Source organism: Bos taurus, chromosome X (genome assembly GCF_002263795.3).
Source record: "Bos taurus isolate L1 Dominette 01449 registration number 42190680 breed Hereford chromosome X, ARS-UCD2.0, whole genome shotgun sequence".
In the NCBI taxonomy this organism is placed as follows: Eukaryota; Metazoa; Chordata; class Mammalia; order Artiodactyla; family Bovidae; genus Bos; species Bos taurus.
Window position 1 is genome coordinate 131,340,180 of NC_037357.1, and position 18,490 is coordinate 131,358,669.

Genomic DNA, 18,490 nt, shown 5'->3' on the forward strand with positions numbered 1-18,490 from the left:
GGGTTGATTCTGAGGTTCAGAAAGATCACAGAATGATAAAGACCAGATTTCTCACAGGGTTTACCTTGGTTCAAACTCATATGCTCTTGAAGAATGCAGAAAACATACTTATTAGAAAGTTATGTACCAAATGTTTCCCACTGTATCTTACACACACTGCTGTCCTGTTTGAGCCCTTTCTCAAACTTCCTTATATGTACGAGTCTCAATTCCCTGCTGGGCTCTAAAGCCCCGTGCAGGTCAGAGACAGCTTCGTCTTCTCTGCATCTATAATTAGCCCACACGGTGCCTGAGCACACAAAAGAAGCTCAAGCCTTATTTGCTGAATAAATTGCACAAATCTTGGAAATTCATTTCTGCGATGAACGGTGGAATGCTGAGGTAGACAGAACTGCCCTGTGAAGTTGCATAATTTAGCAGCTTCCCTGTCGGAAGTTATGAAGGAAACAATACAGTGCGCCATTTTAATACAGAAGAGAGGATGGCTTTAAGGAGATAAACACCCCAAATATGAGCCATCCTGAGCTTTTGGCACTCTAAGTCAACTGTGCGGTAACAGGCTGAAAGCACTGAGAAAAAATGCAACTATTTTTCTTAGTTCACACAGTCTACCATCTTTTCAAGCTACTCATTTCTTCTGAATTCCAAACCCCTTGCCAAAAGTCCTACCTTAGCAATTTTTTTTCAGATAAACATAAAAATCCTCTTAACTCAAAGGGAATTTGTACAATATAAATTTCTTATACAGAAAAATCTTAAGTCATATTTCAAAATTTATTACTATAATTTTTACACAATGTTGATTTCTTAAGAGGTAAGAGATTTAAGTTAAATAGAGAAAGTGAAGTGAAAGTCGTTCAGTCGTGTCCGACTCTTTGTGACTCCATGGACTACAGTCCATGGAATTCTCCAGGCTGGAATACTGGAGTGGGTAGCCTTTCCCTTCTCCAGGGGATCTTCCCAGCCCAGGTATAGAACCCAGGTCTCCCACATTGCAGGTAGATTCTTTACCTGCAAATAGAGAAAAGTCTTTCATAAATGGGTAGTTAACAGCTGGAACAGGTTGTGAAATGTTCCTCTCTGGAAATCTTTGAAAATTGGATAGATCCTGCCGGGAAAAGGAAATGGCACCCCACTTCAGAATTCTTGCCTGGCAAATCCCATGAAAAGAGGAGCCTGGCAAGCTACAGTCTATGGGGTCACAGAGAGCTGGACATGACTGAGTGTGTGCACACGCACACACACACACACATACACACACCCTCTTCTATCTTGGATGAGTGAGCCTACCTGGGTGCATTGGAAACAGGCTTCATGGGCTTCCAGAGTTTCTTCCAGCCTGGGTTACCATCACCACCATCATCCAAAGGCTTTCTTTAGCATCTAGTTAGGCCTGATTTTGTGTCCACATTGGTCAAAGAGTATTACAGGGACTTTGTTTCTATCCTCTCAGAGTTTAGTCTTTAGTAACCTAGAGAAGTGACTCCTCTGCCTTAAGCAAATAAACAAAGAAATACAATTAGCTCAATTCACAAATGGGGAAATTTACAACCTGTACAAATTCAGGGCAAATAACCTGGGCAGGAGGAATCCAGTTTATGTAGATAAGCAGGGTGGGATTTGGGGAGAAGAACAGATTTCTGTGGCACCAGCTTTTCTCTAGCTGATGTAGGAAAGATGAGAATGTTTAAAATGTCAGAGCACAGACCATTTGGCAAAGGACAAGGGTGAAGGGGAGAGCGCTAAAGGGAAGAGAACAAGGTTCATACACAGGTGATGAGAGCCTGAGACCCTTCAAAGGACAGAGGCAAACTACAGGCCAGCTGTTTCCAGACTAGGAGGAAAAGGCTTTGAAAGAGAGAGAATCTCAGAATGTAACAAAACCAAAGAGCCCTTGAAAGGGAGGGCATGCACTCTCAGCACCCTGGTCCTGAACTGGGCAGCCAGGGGGCCCTTTGGGCAAGAAACCTCAGAGGACAGTGAAACAGGTAAGGCAGCAGACGGGCAGATGACATGGGTGACAGCAGCATTAAAGATCACCTGAGGTTAGAAAAGGGTCAAAATAATAAAGCTCTACCTCACCTTTTCCCTCCGACCACACATTGTAAAGAGGAGGGTTTTTCAACTGTGGCATTACTGACATTGAGGGCTGGATCATTCTTCATTGTGGGTATTGTCCTGTGCCCTGCAGGATGAATAGTAGCATCCTTGACCTCAACCCACTTGATGCCAGTACCATCCTCCCACTCCAGCTGTGAAGACCAAAAATGTCTCCAGACATTACACAGTGTCCCTTGGGGAGGTGGTGGTGGTGGTGGGGATAAAGTTGCCCTGTTGAAAATCACTAGTAATAGACAATTGAAAAGACTTTGGGAGAAGGCGAGGGTGGGATGATTTGAGAGAATAGCACTGAAACATGTATATTATCATATGTGAAACAGATCGCCAGTCCAAGTTCAATGCATGAGACAGGCTGTTCAGGGCCAGTGCACTGGGATGACCCAGAGGGATGGGATGGGGAGGGAGGTGGGAGGGGGGTTCAGGATGGGGAACACTGTACACCCATGGCAGATTCATGCCAATGTATGGCAAAAACCACCACAATATTGTAATTAGCCTCCAATTAAAATAAATATATTAAAATAAAAGACTTTAACCATTTAATCAGAATGAATCTCTCATTTATTGATTTGTATAAAAACAAAAGAAGATCAACCAAATGTCATTTCATGCACAAAGAAAAAGCCAAACTGGATTAAAATCCTCAAAAGGATTTTAGATTTCCACTTAAAATTTATTTGTTTATCTGAGGACCCCTCAGGAAACAGTTTTGATTCCCTGTTCCAACTAAATGTCAAATAAATGGATTCACTTTTTTTAATTAAATCTTTGATCTTGTGACAGTAAAAACAGTCCTGGGAGAAAAGACATTTAAAGGTATCACTGGTCCTTAGTACCTTGGTATAAATGAATAGACTATCAGAACCTTTCAGGGAAGCAAGTGCTTTTGTTCTTGTTTTGAGGGAAAAGAGTTAAGATGAGTAAGTGGGACATCATCTCCTGTATGTACTTCTGTCCCTGCCCTTCAACACTCTCTTGAGGTCACTGGGACTGAAAGCCTAGAGACTATGTTTCCCGGCATCCCTTAGCAGCAAGGCTACCATCTACATCCTGCCTCTGAAAGTCATTCACAGAAACCTGGTAAGAGAAGAGACAGAAGACATTATTCACTGGTGACAGTGAGAGTCAGATGTGTGGACATCAAGAGATGATACACGCAGAGTTTTGCTGGGAGCTTCCAAGCAGCTTCTTAAGAATGACTCCATTAAGTGCTGAAGGTTCCTAAGACAGCAGGTAGTGTTTCCTACATTCCCTGCACCTCCTGAGTTTTTGATTCTACAAACGTTTCCCCGACCTTCACTACTTAATCCCTCCAACAGTGTGCAAGCAGATCATTCTCTATATTCAGTCCCTTCCTGCTCAATATACCTAGAGTGGTTTCTGCTTGATTTACTCCATCTTGACTATTACATGGATAAGGCCACAAGATAAAAGCACTGAATACCAGAGCATGAGAGACCCCCAAGGAAGAAAGGGAAACACCACCATGAAGTAGGGCACACTAGGTTAGTTTCCTAGAGCTGTCATAGCAAATGACTAGAGTTTGGGTGGCTTAAAACAACAGAAGTCTGTTCTCTCGAATCTAGAAGACAGAAGTCTGAAATCAAGGTGTCAGAAGGGCCATGAACCCTGTGAAGGCTCTAGGGGAAAATCCTAGATTAATAATCCTTCCTTGCCTCTTCCTTTCTTCTGGTAGATGCCAGCAATCCTTGGCATTCCTTGGCTTGCCGCTGCCTTACTTTCACCTCCGTCTCCATTATTACACGGTGTTCTTCCCTCTGTGTATCTGCATCTTTACGTGTCTTTCTTAGAGCACACAGTGATAGGACCTTACCTCAGCTTTATTATACCTGTAAAGACCCTATTTCTAAGTAAAGTCACAGATTGTTGTTTTTGTTGTTTAGTTGCTCTGTCATGTCTGACTCTTTGTGACCCCATGGACTGTAGCCCACTAGGCTCCTCTGTCCACGGGATTTCCCAGGCAAGAATACTGGAGTGGGTTGCCATTTCCTTCTCCAGGGGATCTTCCTAACATAGGGATTGAACTGACATCTCCTGCTTGGCAGCCGGATTCTTTACTGTTGAGCCACCTGGGAAGCCCCAGGTCACAGGTACCAGGACATAAAACTTAGGGGCACAGTATTCCACTCAGTACAGGCATCAAAGACCAAATTTGCCTCTTGTTTCTTCTCTCCCAATGTCAGTCTTGCCCGAATGGTTGCTGCCCTGAACATCATGGGAAGTATGTCCAGCATCACAGGAGATGTAATGTTCTTAGAACTAAACCTCAGTGAACACTGCTCCCCTCCAACCCCAATGTTTCTTACAGGTGAGGTTATTCCTTCTGAGGGCAGGATGCTTACACAGTCACATACATGGCTCCAGGAAGGTGACAGATAGCTTGATATAAATAAACATTTTTCAGTTCATTCATTCAACAAAAATATTTTGGCAATAACATGCCCATAGCTCTGAGCTAAACCAAAGAAAAGCAAGAGACTGTTAATTTATTGCTGTCATATTAACTATTTTCATACAACAGTGATGAATATAACCTTCTAGGGCTATCCAACATGTACTGTGGGCACTGTCAATAAGACACACACTGTATCATATATGTGGGCCAATTTCTCTGCAGATCTCTCATCAGTCAGGATGAGGATTAGAAGAAAAATCTGGCACCCAAAAGCAGCTGCAGTTTGGCAGGCTGCAAGGAAATGGCATGAGAGGCAAAAAAAAAGAAAAAACATCCAGAGTAGAAAAAGACAACAAATCTTTAAGCAATAATCAATACATCTAGGCAAGTGTTACAGAATAGTATAAGACATCAGTGTGTTCACCATCTCTTTATGACTGTAAAACTGGGGAAAGAAACAGCTCTGTTTAATTTTCAAATCACTTTTATAAACAAATACATTAACCCGAGAGGGTTACATGAACTTGGAAACATCTATTCATTAATAATTGTCATCTTCCCTTCTGACACACCATGCAGAGCCTCCAGCCTCTTCCCTTCTTCCCCAGGAAGTTGTTTGTTACTAAACAGGGTTTTTTCCTGACTCAACTTATAAAAGCACAGAAAACAGTAGTGAGTGCATGCCACTTTTTTTAGTGTTAAAGCCAACAGCTCCTCTGATGTGCCAATGCACTTTGGCTTCATCTCATCTCTTGTAAATGGGGCTATTTTAGACCTGAACACAAGGCAATCAATGACAGGACCGACCAGAAATAGCAGGTTAGCCAGGGGACAGTCGGCCACCCCACATTCTCTGGCCCCCCTCTCCTCCTAGGGCCAGCAGACTCACAGCAGAGTCTTTGCTTTTGCTGTTGCTCTTGAAGGATTTATTAAAAAAATATGAGAGGATGCTTTGTAATTGTTTCTCAATACAGAAGTGGGTATTTCTCTGGTTATAAAAAATATTACATGCTCATTTAGAAGTACTGTGAAAATACAGAAAAACAGGAAAAAATATAGAAATAATAACACAAAATCATATCATCCATAATTAACTGTTTTTCAGTTCCCATCCCAGGCTTTAATGTATGCATACATGTAGGGAAAATGTGTTTTAAGGGAAAATTACACATTGCTTAGCTTCTGAACCGTCGAACATACCTTTCTGAGTTCTATGATTTTGATTTTATGGTGGCTCTGAACCTTTCATTGTCTTTGAACTGTTTTGAAACCCCATCAGCTATAGATAACTGACGGTAATGCAAAATAATACTTGTCAAATAAATTTGCAAATAAATTCTGTAAGGTGAAGGTGCAATTGACCACGGTTCCTGTTGAAGAAGCCACTTTTACTGCAGATTCGTTTCAATATTCTGTTCTACCATCTTACCAGTTCCCGCATTGATAATGACTTAAATAAGATCTTTAACATGTGTTCCTTTTATATCTGAGACTTGTGATTTTACTTTGTTTTGAAAATCACACTTTAACACACATTATTTATCATTTTGCAATAATGTGATCCCACTGTAACTACTTCTTTGTAGGTTACTTTATTCTTTTAGTAATACATCATAGCCCTTCTCCAAGATGATTAATATAGATTTGTAATGAATGCATATTATTCTAGCTGCAGCCATGTTCCACACTGATGGCTATTTAGGTCATTTCTAATATTCTGCTATGGTGAACAATATCACAATGAACATCCTTGACAAAAATTACACACCTGTCCGATTCATTCTTTGGGCAGCTTTCTAGAAGGAGAATCGCTGGGTCAAAGGGCCTGCACATCTAAATACAGAAACCTATTGCTGCCAGGCTGTACACATGAGAGGAGCCACTGAACACTATGAACACAAGAGAGGAACCATTTCTCATAGGGCAGCAAACTTATCAACCTAGGAGGCCAGCACAGTAACACGGATGAGTTACTCAGGCCTCCTGTCAGAGCGCTGATCTCTGATGGGAACTGAATGGTGTTCACTGCTCAGGGCCTGCTCCCAAACTCTCAGCAACCAAGACATTCAAAGAAAACACACATATACTCATCATTTTCCTTAAAATGTAAATTGTCTACTTTATCGAATAAAGAAATGTTAGTGAGAAATTTGGCCTAGCATTAGCTGGTTTAAATAAAAAGCTCACTCTGTGAGATGCCTTGCTTCTCATAACTGACAGAAAAAGTTGCCCAACAAGCTGTATTTCTTGACAATCAAATAAGGACTCATGGGGACAGGAGAGGAGGTGCAGCCATTAAGTTAAAAAAAAAATCCCCAAATCTGTATCTGTATTAATATCTTCAATCAATACAAAGTGTGGACTTTAAAAAATACAACCTAAAAGTTGAAGGCTGTGTTTTATTTGGCAGGAATTTTTAGGACTACAAGTCTGGAAGGCAATATCTTAAGTAACCCTGAGAAAACCATTCTGAGGAGGTGAGGTGGGGAGCTGGGTTATCTAGAAGTTTTGGGTAGGTAGTCTGAATGTCAAAAGATTACTGTGAATTAAAGGAAAACCTGTGTCTCAGGTTAAGAAATGTAGCACTCTTCTGGCATCATCCCAGCTATGTGGGAGATTCCCTGGTGGCTCAGAGGTTAAAGCGTCTGCCTGCAATGCAGGAGACCACGGTTCCATCCCTGGGTTGGGAAGATTCCCCTGGAGAAGGAAATGGCAACCCACTCCAGTATTCTTGCCTGGAGAATCCCATGGATGGAGGAGCCTGGTGGGCTACAGTCCACGGGGTCACAAAGAGTCGGACACGACTGAGCGACTTCACTTTCACTTTCAGCTATGTGGGGCCAGTATCCTGTGTTTTCACATCCTGAGTTCCCTCAGGGCTCACCAGCTCACCATCAGTGGTGGCTGCAATCACTGATGATTATGACATCCTTTGTTTATGATATGGCAGGAAATATTCCATTTCTCAAAAGTATCTAGAAATAATCTAAAAAAATCACTGAGATGTAAGAAACAAATGTTTAACATGCTGTACCTTATATTTATAAAGTTCAAGAGAGTTCAAGTTATCACTCTGGCACCCTTATCCCTGTCCTTTCTGATTATTTTTCTGGTGAAATATTTCCACGCATATATTTCAAAACAATCATTTTCAGAAAAACAATTTTTTTCCCTTTAAATGAGTCACTGTAATTTTTATCTTCAAGAGTCATTTTAATTTTATGACCAGAGAGACACAAAGCCTGGAGAAGTCTGCAGAGTCTAATAGGGATGACATTTGAATGTCTTAAGAGTCAAAGAGATGCAAAACCAATCAAACTGTGAAGGAAGCTAGATATCTCAGTGGGAAAGGAAGTCATCTGTGGCAGATGGAAGAACTAAGTAAAATGCCCCTTGAACTCAAATGTAGTCTCCACAACAGCAGTTTAAATACTATCTGGGAGCTTGTGAGAAATGCAGAATAGCAGGCCCACCCAAACCTACTGAATGAAATCCTCTGTTTAAAAGTTGGATACGTAATAGATTAAACTGTGGGTATATAATTAATAGATGATAACATTCTCATCTTCTGAACAGAATTCCTGCAGCCTGGTCACAATAATCTTAAGATGACCTCACTGATGCATTCATTCATGTTTCCAGAATGTTTCTAGAGATATTCTTTGGGTTTCCCTTCAAGCCAACCTTAATAGAAAAACATGAATAGATAGGGTAGGACTTCTGCCCTCAAGGAGTTGATGGTCTGACACATCTATTTGAACAAACATATGTTTATAGATGATCATATGACAGATACTACAAGAGCACTAGAAGTATACATCCCTGCCAGAAAGGGCCGATCTCTCAGATCTATGTGTTATTTTAACAAAGACATCTTGCAGCCCTGGCCCTTAGCGCTGCCTTCTGGGAAGCCAGCTTCTGAGAAGTTCCCTACATTAGCAGGTTGTTTTCCCACCTGGACCACAAAACACCTGTGTCTGGGGAACCCTGAACTTCAGTAACTGTGGCTGGTCCTTGCTATGATGTGACCGAATACCAATAAAAACCCTGGGCCCTGAGTCTCAGATAGGTTTCATTAGGCAGACAAGCTGTAGGCGAGTTGCTGTGTTTCTATGCTACAAGAGAGAGTGCTTGGACTATGTGGGAGAAGGCGAGGGTGGGAGGATATGAGAGAATAGCATAGAAACATGTACATTACCATATGTAAAAGAGATAACCAGTGCAAATTCAAAGCATGAAGCAGGGCCCCCAAAACTGGTGCTCTGGGACAACCCAGAGGGATGGGGTGGGGAGGGAGATGGGAGGGGTGCTCAGGAGGGTGGGACGCATGTACACCCAGGGCTGATTCATGTCGATATATGGGAAAAACTACCACAATACTGTAATTAGCCTCCAATTAAAATAAATTAATTTTTTTTAAAGTGCTTTGTGTTTGGGAACGATAGGGGAAGCCTATGCATGGATTCTTCCAGACTAGGTCTGTGCCTTTTCATCTCACTGGTCCCAATGTGGAAACTTGCTCTGTAGCTGTGATAAATAAATAAGTGAAATCATAAACAGGACTGTACGATGAGTCCTCATAAGTCCTTCTAGAAAACTGCCAAACAAGTGAGTGATTTTTTTGGACACCCAAACAATCCCATTTTCAACAGTTTACCATTTGGATTGGTATTTACACGTTAGTGTCTTTCCAAACACCTGGTCAGTGAATTTGAGTCTGGGGGGCAAAATAAAATTTTTAAATAGATGAAAGAAATTACTTTGCCAAGTTCTTTTTAACTTTGCCTCACCTACCTGTCATCAGTGTTTTTAAAAATAAGAAAATCTATACCATATTTAACATACACCCACATATGTAATATACACATATATGGTGCCACATCTTCAATTTCAGAAATGTCAGTTGAACATCAAATGACATAAAAAGAAAGGACAGAATGAAGCCAAGGGCAACATGGCTTCTATTAACCCATCAGCCATAATCTTTTATTCCAGTTATTTGACAAATTAACTGATCTTGAATAAAAGGGGCAAGCCGGCACTGGGAACTTCCATTTCGTGTTGGCATTGTTTTCAATAATTATATGCAGGGCTTGCTATCAGCACTACCCCAGTGTTGTGCTAGGAATAGAAAAGTGTGAAAAGAAACAGTATTCCATCCGAAAAGGACCCATCCGTTTTTATCAGCATGCCTTTCTTCCTGCTAGTTCTTCTGCCATAGAGAATCTAAAATCCTGGGTCTTTGAGACAGAATTAGAAAATGTCATAATTATTTTCAAACATTTTCTTAAATACTAACCTAAATCATACAAGAGATAGCCAATTTTATAGAATGGTACTTCAATAAACATTAACAGTCCCCAAATTTCTTTCTCTACCCCCAACACCTATAACCTGTACACATGATAAGGAAAAAGCACTCCTCAATTTTGTACGTTCCTCAGTGATTAACCTATAGAATCTTATATTTCACCTCTCTTATCTGCTTCTTATAACTGACACAAAACAGTGATAGGTATATGGGGATATAAGTTAATTTTCACCCGTATCCTAAAGACAATCAAGTCATATTTTAAAAGCTGTTAATCAGGAATCCACACTTCAGAGGCGGCCAAGGCAAACACTTCAAATGTATTACCTAAATCTGCTCCAGCGGGTTTGTTAATTAGCATAAGAAGCGTCAGAAGTCATTTTTCATTGAAGAAAATTTTCATTTTTCATTGTAGTTTTGTAGCCAGCAAAACTACATAGGCCCTACTGCCCTTGTATGAGGAAAGAATAAGAATTGGGCCAAACCAGCAGCTAAACACCCAAGAGTAAATCCTCTAAATTCTGCCATACCATCTGGCCTTGAGCACAATGCCTCACCATCACCCACTGCCCACTTGACAGAAAACTCTGTGCCCAGTCTAGCTAGACACCTGATACCATCCCTGTTTCCAAGAGAACTCTTCAGGCCAGTCCTGTCCAGAGACTCCACTGCCCTTCTAAGAACAGTAACTAGGTTCTGTTTTCTTTTTCATTTTCTTTCTTTCCTTTTGCCAGCTCACTAATTAATATCCATATAAACTTGGATCTGAAGCTTGCTTTCCTGTTTACATAAGAACATACCACCCACTAGCCCTGTCATGGAAAAAAAGAGACATAGATCTCCCTTATCTCTCTTTCTCAGACTTTTACCAAGAAACCATTTTTAAACTATCCAATTGGAATAATGAAGAAGGCAATGGCAACCCACTCCAGTAGTACTCTTGCCTGGAAAATCCCATGGACGGAGGAGCCTGGTAGGCTGCAATCCATGGGATCATGAAGAGTTGGACACGACTGAGCGACTTCACTTTCACTTTTCACCTTCATACATTGGAGAAGGAAATGGCAACCCACTCCAGTGTTCTTGCCTGGAGAATCCCAGGGACAGCGGAGCCTGGTGGGCTGCCGTCCATGGGGTTGCACAGAGTCGGACACGACTGAAGCGACTTAGCAGCAGCAGCGATTGGCATAAATCCCCTCACAACTACTTTCACCCTATTTCACAACGACCTGGCTATATTCTCCAAAAGGTATATAAGTTTGTTTCATAACCGATGTATAGCACCTAGATGTTTTTGGTATTAAAGGAATGTTTGACAATATTTTGATGGAAAAATAGGAAAAAGTGAAAGTGTTAGTCACTCAGTCATGTCTGACTCTTTGTGATCCCATGGACTGTAGCTTGCCAGGCTTCTACATCCATGGAATTCTCTAGGCGAGAATACTGGAATGGGTTGCCATTCTTCAGGGGAACTTTCCAACCTAGGGATTGAACCCAGGTCTCCCACATTGCAGACAGATTCTTTACCATCTGCAGCACCAGGGAAGCTAAGAAGACCATCAGGCCATATTCTGTATTGCATATAAGCCAGGCAAGTAGCACAAAAAAACAAAACAAAAAACCACCTAACAATTCTGAGATGGACAAATCTACGTAGAAACATGAGAACTGATTTGGAACCAGGCAGCAAAAGTTACCATTTTTCATATTTGACATTGCTCTCCACCTCCAGCCTGCTCTTATTCTTATTTCATACCTTTTTGCCAATGCCTTAAAAGAAGTTGCCCACTGTAGTTGTTGCTTTTTTAAAAAAAATCTGTAACACTCACTTTATTTTTTCCAAGATAAAATGCTCTGAGCTATGTAACCATGGTTTTTTTTTTTTTTTTTTTTTTTTTTTTTAAGTCAGATAAACATATGCTACTTTCTGGTATCTATAACACTTTCCACTAAGTTCTTCCTCTATTGTTTAGGTGGGCCTTCTTCTAGGACAGAGGTTCTTAAAGTATGGTTCCTAGATCAGCAGCAGCATCACGTGTAAATTTATTAAAAATGCAAATTCTCAGACCCACCCCCAGACCTAATGAATAAGAGGCTCTGGGAGTGGGTCCCCAGTAATCTGAAAATAAAAAGGCTTCCAGGTGATGCTAATAAACATTGAGGTTCGGAAATCACATTTGGCACACACTTAGTTAAACTTGGAAACACTGACTACAGATGTACCCAAGCTGTCATCTTTAGAGAGAGGGGAAGCAGATGGCAAGGAGGTTCATCTTTTTGTCATGCTTGACTGGCAAGTTGAAAAGTGGTTTTGCAAAGTTCACAAAATCTTTTTACCACCACATGAGACCTCCCTCCAGTATCAGTGCAGCTGCCATCTTTGCACATGCTCTCCAGTTATTGGCCTGCTTTCTACAGCTTGCTATGGGCAAAGTTTCAAAACACCTGTTGCTGACTACAGAATATCATCTCTTCTCTATGAAAGTGAAAGTGTTAGTCACTCAGTCGTGTCCAACTCTTTGCGACCACATGGACTGTAGCCCACCAGGCTACTCTGTCCATGGGATTCTCCTCTTCTCTACAGTACGAGGGAGAAAACAAAAGCAAGCTAATGAAATCATCATGGATGTGCATGTCACATGGTATCCAGTGGCATCGAGGCTGGTCACAGCAGTGCCACTACAGGGCTCTGAGCCCCAATTTGAGGAATGTGCCCAGAAATTTTGGTTGTATTTCAAAATGTGATAAAGTTGATTCAACCAAGAGAGAAGAGACAGCTCATTCAATCCAAACCCAAAGCAGAACACTGCCTTCAGGAGAAGGCTTTCCAGAAAAAAAAAATCGATTCATAAGCATGTTTTGGTTTAATTAATTTTTAACAGATTTTATTTTTTGAGCAGTTCTCAGTTAACAGAATTGAACAGAAGGTACAGAGAATTCCCATATAAATGGATGTTGGTTTGGGGGGGGGTCTATTGAAACAAAGAAGAATTTTCTTTTTTAGCCTGTTGATGTGATGGATTGCATTAATTTTCAAATGTTGAAGCAGCCTTGCTTATCTAGGATAAATTCCACCTGGTTGTGGTGTATAATTATTTTTATACATTGTTGGGTTCAATTTGCTAATATTTTATTGAGCACTTCTGCATCTATGTTCACAAGAGATAACTGGTCTGTAGTTTCCTTGACTTGTAATGTCTTTGGTTTTGGTATTAAGGGAATGCTGGCTACATATAATGAGTTATGAAGTATTCCTTCTGCTTCTAGCTTCTGGAAGAGATTGTAAAGAATTGGTATAATTCCTTCCTTAAATGTTCAGAATTCTTCCTGAAGAATTCACCAGTGAACTTATCTGGGCCTGCTGTTTCCTGCTTTGGAAGGTTATTAATTACTCATTTAATGTCTTTAATAGTTATAGGCCTATTCAGATGGTCTTTTTTCTCGTGTGAGATTTGGCAGAGTGTGCCCTTCAAGAAATTGGCCCATTTCATCTAGGTTATCAAATTTTTGAGCAGAGAGTTTTTCATAATATTTCTAATGTGCATAAGATCTGTAGTGATGTGCCCTCTTTCATTTCCAATACTAATAATTTGTATTAATTTTTTCTTAGCTTGGCTAGAGGTTTATTAATTTTATTGATGTTTTCAAAGAAACAGCTTTTAGTTTTGTTGTAAAAACAAAAATAAATTTAATTCAGTTCTACTCAAAAGAAACTCATTATTTCTTTAGAGCAGACTGACTTGGAAATGACTAAAATATAATGCAATATGGTTGATAATGTAAAACATTTATGAAGGGCTACTGTAAAATATATGGGAGTGGGGAGTGCCACTGGAATCTAGTTGAGAAGAACCTGCATGAATGGGATGGATGAGCAAGTGTATTCAAGAAGGAAGGACCTATGAATATGTCTCGTTTACTCTCAGGTGGTCAGCATCTTCTAAAACAGTCCCTTCAAAAATCATATTCACTTACATTATTGCCACCTTTTCCACTCTTTCAGCAACTAGAGAGGAAATTATGCTGCACTGCTATATTTGCGTAAGATAAATTCAGGTTCTCTAGATGTCCCCCAAATACTCTTCAGTATAGCTCACTATACCCTCTGCTATAAATGAACTTTGAGGAGATACAAAGGTAAGGTTACAGGGAATATATGAAGATGTGCTGACACATTAATGGATATACTCTTGTACCAAATACTGAAGAAAAATACTGCGCGATGGTGCAAGTGGAGAGAGGAAACCACATCAAAATGTCAGTCATAATACAGCTTTATTTCCTCCCCAGAATTCACTCTATGAATGAAAATATTATTATTTCTTTTCTGACATGATCTTCTTATCAGCACGCCACAGGCCAGAGACACATTTGAGCCTCGGCTTTATTTACCACTTTGTTGTTAGGAAGTCACTTACCTATCTGGATAGCTACGGTATCAAAACATACTCATTCTGTCACCATCAGAGATTATTTAAGTCTTCTTTTGAGGATACTATTGTATTATTACATGACATATAATAAGTAAAATAATAAGTAACAGCACCAACAAGCACTTTGGGAGACCCCATTAAAAAATTAAATAATTATAGAGACATTTTTTTTTTTTTACCCAAGAGATTCCAGTCACTCTCAAATACTATGAAAGTAAGACAGGAAGAAGGAAGGAGCACCTATCACCACTTTCTTGTTTGATAAGTCAGTGGTGCCTCATGATACACAAGCATTCTAGGTTATTAGCAGGACGGAATCTAACTCATAAGTTTTATGGTCAGGGTGTTATATATGGCTGGTGAGATTTTGAAAAGGTACTTTACATGAAGCAGAGAACTAAAATACCTTGGGGTGGAGGCAATTCAAGGAATTGTATGCAAACAATAAAAGACATGGAAAGTGCAGATTAGTCGCCTTTAAAATTATTTATGATGTGAGGCCTATAATTGTACCTATGGATTTCCTTTTATAATCACTTAACCATCTTTCTTATGTGTAGTAGCGGGCAGCCAAAAACATCATCTTCAAGGCTGCAGATCATCTGTCATTCTTTTTAATCAGAACGGACTTGACAGTCATGATTTCTTATTAGAGGGAATTTTATGGCCCTGGGTAATGGAATTCAAAAACTACCAAAATGTAATGATTTCTGGTGAATAGGCAATAAAGTTATAGTGATATTTGATGAATGGAGCTCCTGGGAATAAATCGAGTTCCTTAAACTATCACTGCCATTAGCACTCCATTTTTTTCCCCTTGTTTCTTATGTGAGGCCAGGAGTGCTTACATTTGCAATGACATTTTAAAAATGACTCTGAACAGTTTGCCCCTTGGAGATGTCTTCTAGTCTAGGAATTGTGAGTATGAGTATGTCAAGGAAAAAAGAACAGAGGGAGTGGGGAAGACACTTTTATAAGTATACAAAACTATTGGGAGGGTGGGCCCTGGCTTAACGTCTATTGGTGGGAGAGAAGACCTTGGCCTCACCTCATTCCAGTCATTTCAACAAGATTAACTCATGGGTGTTGTTAATTATGTACTAAGGCCAAACACCAGCACCAGAATTCTGGTTAGGTGGTTGTGGGCTGGGGGCTGGACCCCTGTACTTTATAAAACCTACACACATGAGTCCTTTGTTCAGTCATGGTGGTCCATAACCGCTTCCATGGTGATTCCGCAGGCACACCCTTTATCTAAGACACAAAACAAACCTTTTAAGCAGTAGTTGAAGAGTAGAGTGTTGCTTTACCCTTTTGGCCGTGAAATAATCTTATTATAATGCAGACCTTAGTTTTGGCCTGAGCACTTACTGGGATAAATGTGCAATGTTGGTGCACAGTCTGGCTCATGGAAGGAAAGTGCAATGGCAGAAGTTTTACTATAATTTTTAATAATAGCTCTGGGTGATGCCTTTTACTGTGATCTGTTTCAAGTCTGAGCATGTAATGGGGGTATTAATCCATTTCAGTATGTGAATGGACACTACTAGAGACATAGGCTTGAACTTTGAAATCAAGCTCCATGCTTCATTCCATGTATGTCCAGGAATTCACAGGAAGCTCAGTGCAGCCCCTCTAAACCCGTCTGCTTAGTCGTTTAGTTGTGTCCAACTCTTTGCGACCCCATGGTCAATAACCTCAGATATGCAGATGACACCACCCTTATGGCAGAAAGTGAAGAGGAACTAAAAAGCCTCTTGGTGAAGGTGAAAGAGTAGAGTGAAAAAGTTGGCTTAAAGCTCAACATTCAGAAAACGAAGATCATGGCATCTGGTCCCATCACTTCATGGGAAATAGATGGGAAAACAGTGTCAGACTTTATTTTTTGGGCTCCAAAATCACTGCAGATGCTGACTGCAGCCATTAAATTAAAAGATGCTTACTCCTTGGAAGGAAAGTTATGACCAACTTAGATAGTATAGTCAAAAGCAGCGACATTACTTTGCCAACAAAGGTCTGTCTGGTCAAGGCTATGGTCTTTCCAGTGGTCATGTATGGATGTGAGAGTTGGACTGTGAAGAAAGCTGAGTGCTGAAGAATTAATGCTTTTGAACTGTGGTGTTGGAAGACTCTTGAGAGTCCCTTGGTCTGCAAGGAGATCCAACCAATCCATCCCAAAGGAGATCAGTCCTGGGTGTTCTTTGGAAGGAATGATGCTAAAGCTGAAACTCCAGTACGTTGGCCACCTCATGCGAAGAGTTGACTCATTGGAAAAGACTCTGATGCTGGAGGAATTGGGGGCAGGAGGAGAAGGGGACGACAGAGGATGAGATGGCTGGATGGCATCACCGACTCGATGGAGATGAGTTTGAGTGAACTCCGGGAGTTGGTGATAGACAGGGAGGCCTGGTGTGCTGCAATTCATTAGGTCACAAAGAATCGGACATGACTGAGTGACTGAACTGAACTGAACTCGACTGCAGCCACCAGGCTCCTCCATCCATGGGGATTCTCCAGGCAAGAATACTGGTGTTGGTTGCTATGCCCTCCTCCAGGGAATCTTCCTAACCCAGGGATCGAACCCAGGTCTCCTGCATTGCCCTCGGATTCTTTACCGACTGAGTCACTAGGGAAGCCCAAAACTACTGGAGTGGGCAGCCTATCCCTTCTCCAGGGGACCTTCCTGACCCAGGAATAGAACTGGGGTTTCCTGTATCGCAGGCGGATTCTTTATCTAGGGAGGCAAATATTTCTTGAAAGGCTTCCCTTGAATGTTCACGTTTGGTGTTCAAGATTTTTATTCCTATTCCCTAAAGCTGTAGTATGTTTTAAATCAGGATAATTCTCTTTGAAAAGATGGGAAAGTTAGCTTGGGACTTGAAAAATCCAACTGTTTTGCCAACTACTTTGCTAGTGAATACAAACAGAAATATGTATTCTCTTTTTTCCCCCTTTCAACCATGTTCTTTATCTACCCAGGTGGCATGCTCCCTTTTCAATATGCAATCTTAGTAAATAATAATTAAAAATTATTGCAAAATTGTGCCCTTCTGATTTTCAGGGAATTTAAAGAGAACATTTCCTTGATTTGTCCTGGGAGACCTGCCATTTCAGAAAAAACACTGCAAAACTTAATGAACTAAACATAGGCACCTCAGCCCAACTTTAATTTCTAACTTAGTTCGGGAAAGTCAATTTAGTAAGCTCTAAGAGGATTTTCAATGCTTCTATTTATATTCTGAAGAACACTAGACTGGTATGCAAGTCTTAAAAAGCAATGAACTGTGAATGCCTATCAGGGGGAAGACCTGTTAAACTCACCTCTGTGGAAGATAGCAGGAGGGGATTAGGCCCTTATTCTCTGCAATTTAATCAAGAATCTTTAAGACCAATCAGAGCTGAGCACAAAGCTGTAAACTAGGAAAGTTCAAGTATTTGGGGGGAAAATTCTTAAATATAAGTATTAGACCAGATTTCCATCTCTAGGTGAAAGATCAGATAATTAAAGTCTTATCTTTTTCCAAAAGCTTTAGGAATCTTTCTTCTACTGAGGACTTTTGTTTCAGATGGGGGAAAGACAAAAAAGACCATCTTCTTGGACTTTCCATTAGTGTAAATTTGTGCCTTGTGGATTTGGGGAGGATGAGCCCTGCAGGCTAAGGACAGATTTTGGGTGGAAGTCAACCAATGTAAATATATATACCAACATATGTTTGGCCAAGCATGTCAGTAATTTATAATGTACTTATAAGACATTCCCTTCTCATTTTCTACTTTAACATCCTAGTTGAATGATACACAGAAATGTACCCTGTTAATCTCAGCAGGTTTGGGAGACCTGGAGAAACAAGCACGTCTGTTATTTTCCTGGTGTGGACTTAGACAAAGACAGCAGCAATGGCATTCCTACAGATGAGAAAAAAGCAGCTCAGAGAGATAAACTGGCCCAAGGAAACACAGCTCATGAGTGGTAGGAGCAGGCATCCAACCCCATGTTTAACTTCTGCCTCTTTACAGCCAACTTCAGAAAAGGGTACTCTCTGAGCTGCATGGAACCATGACAGACACACCATAATGAACTGTCCCCTGCCTCCCCTGATAAACTGATTGTGATAAAATGGTTAGTTAATTCAGATCCCTCAAAAGTGTCAAATTTGACAGGAAAAATAAGGTCAGATCTCACTGGCTTAGAATGAATATCTTGGCTGA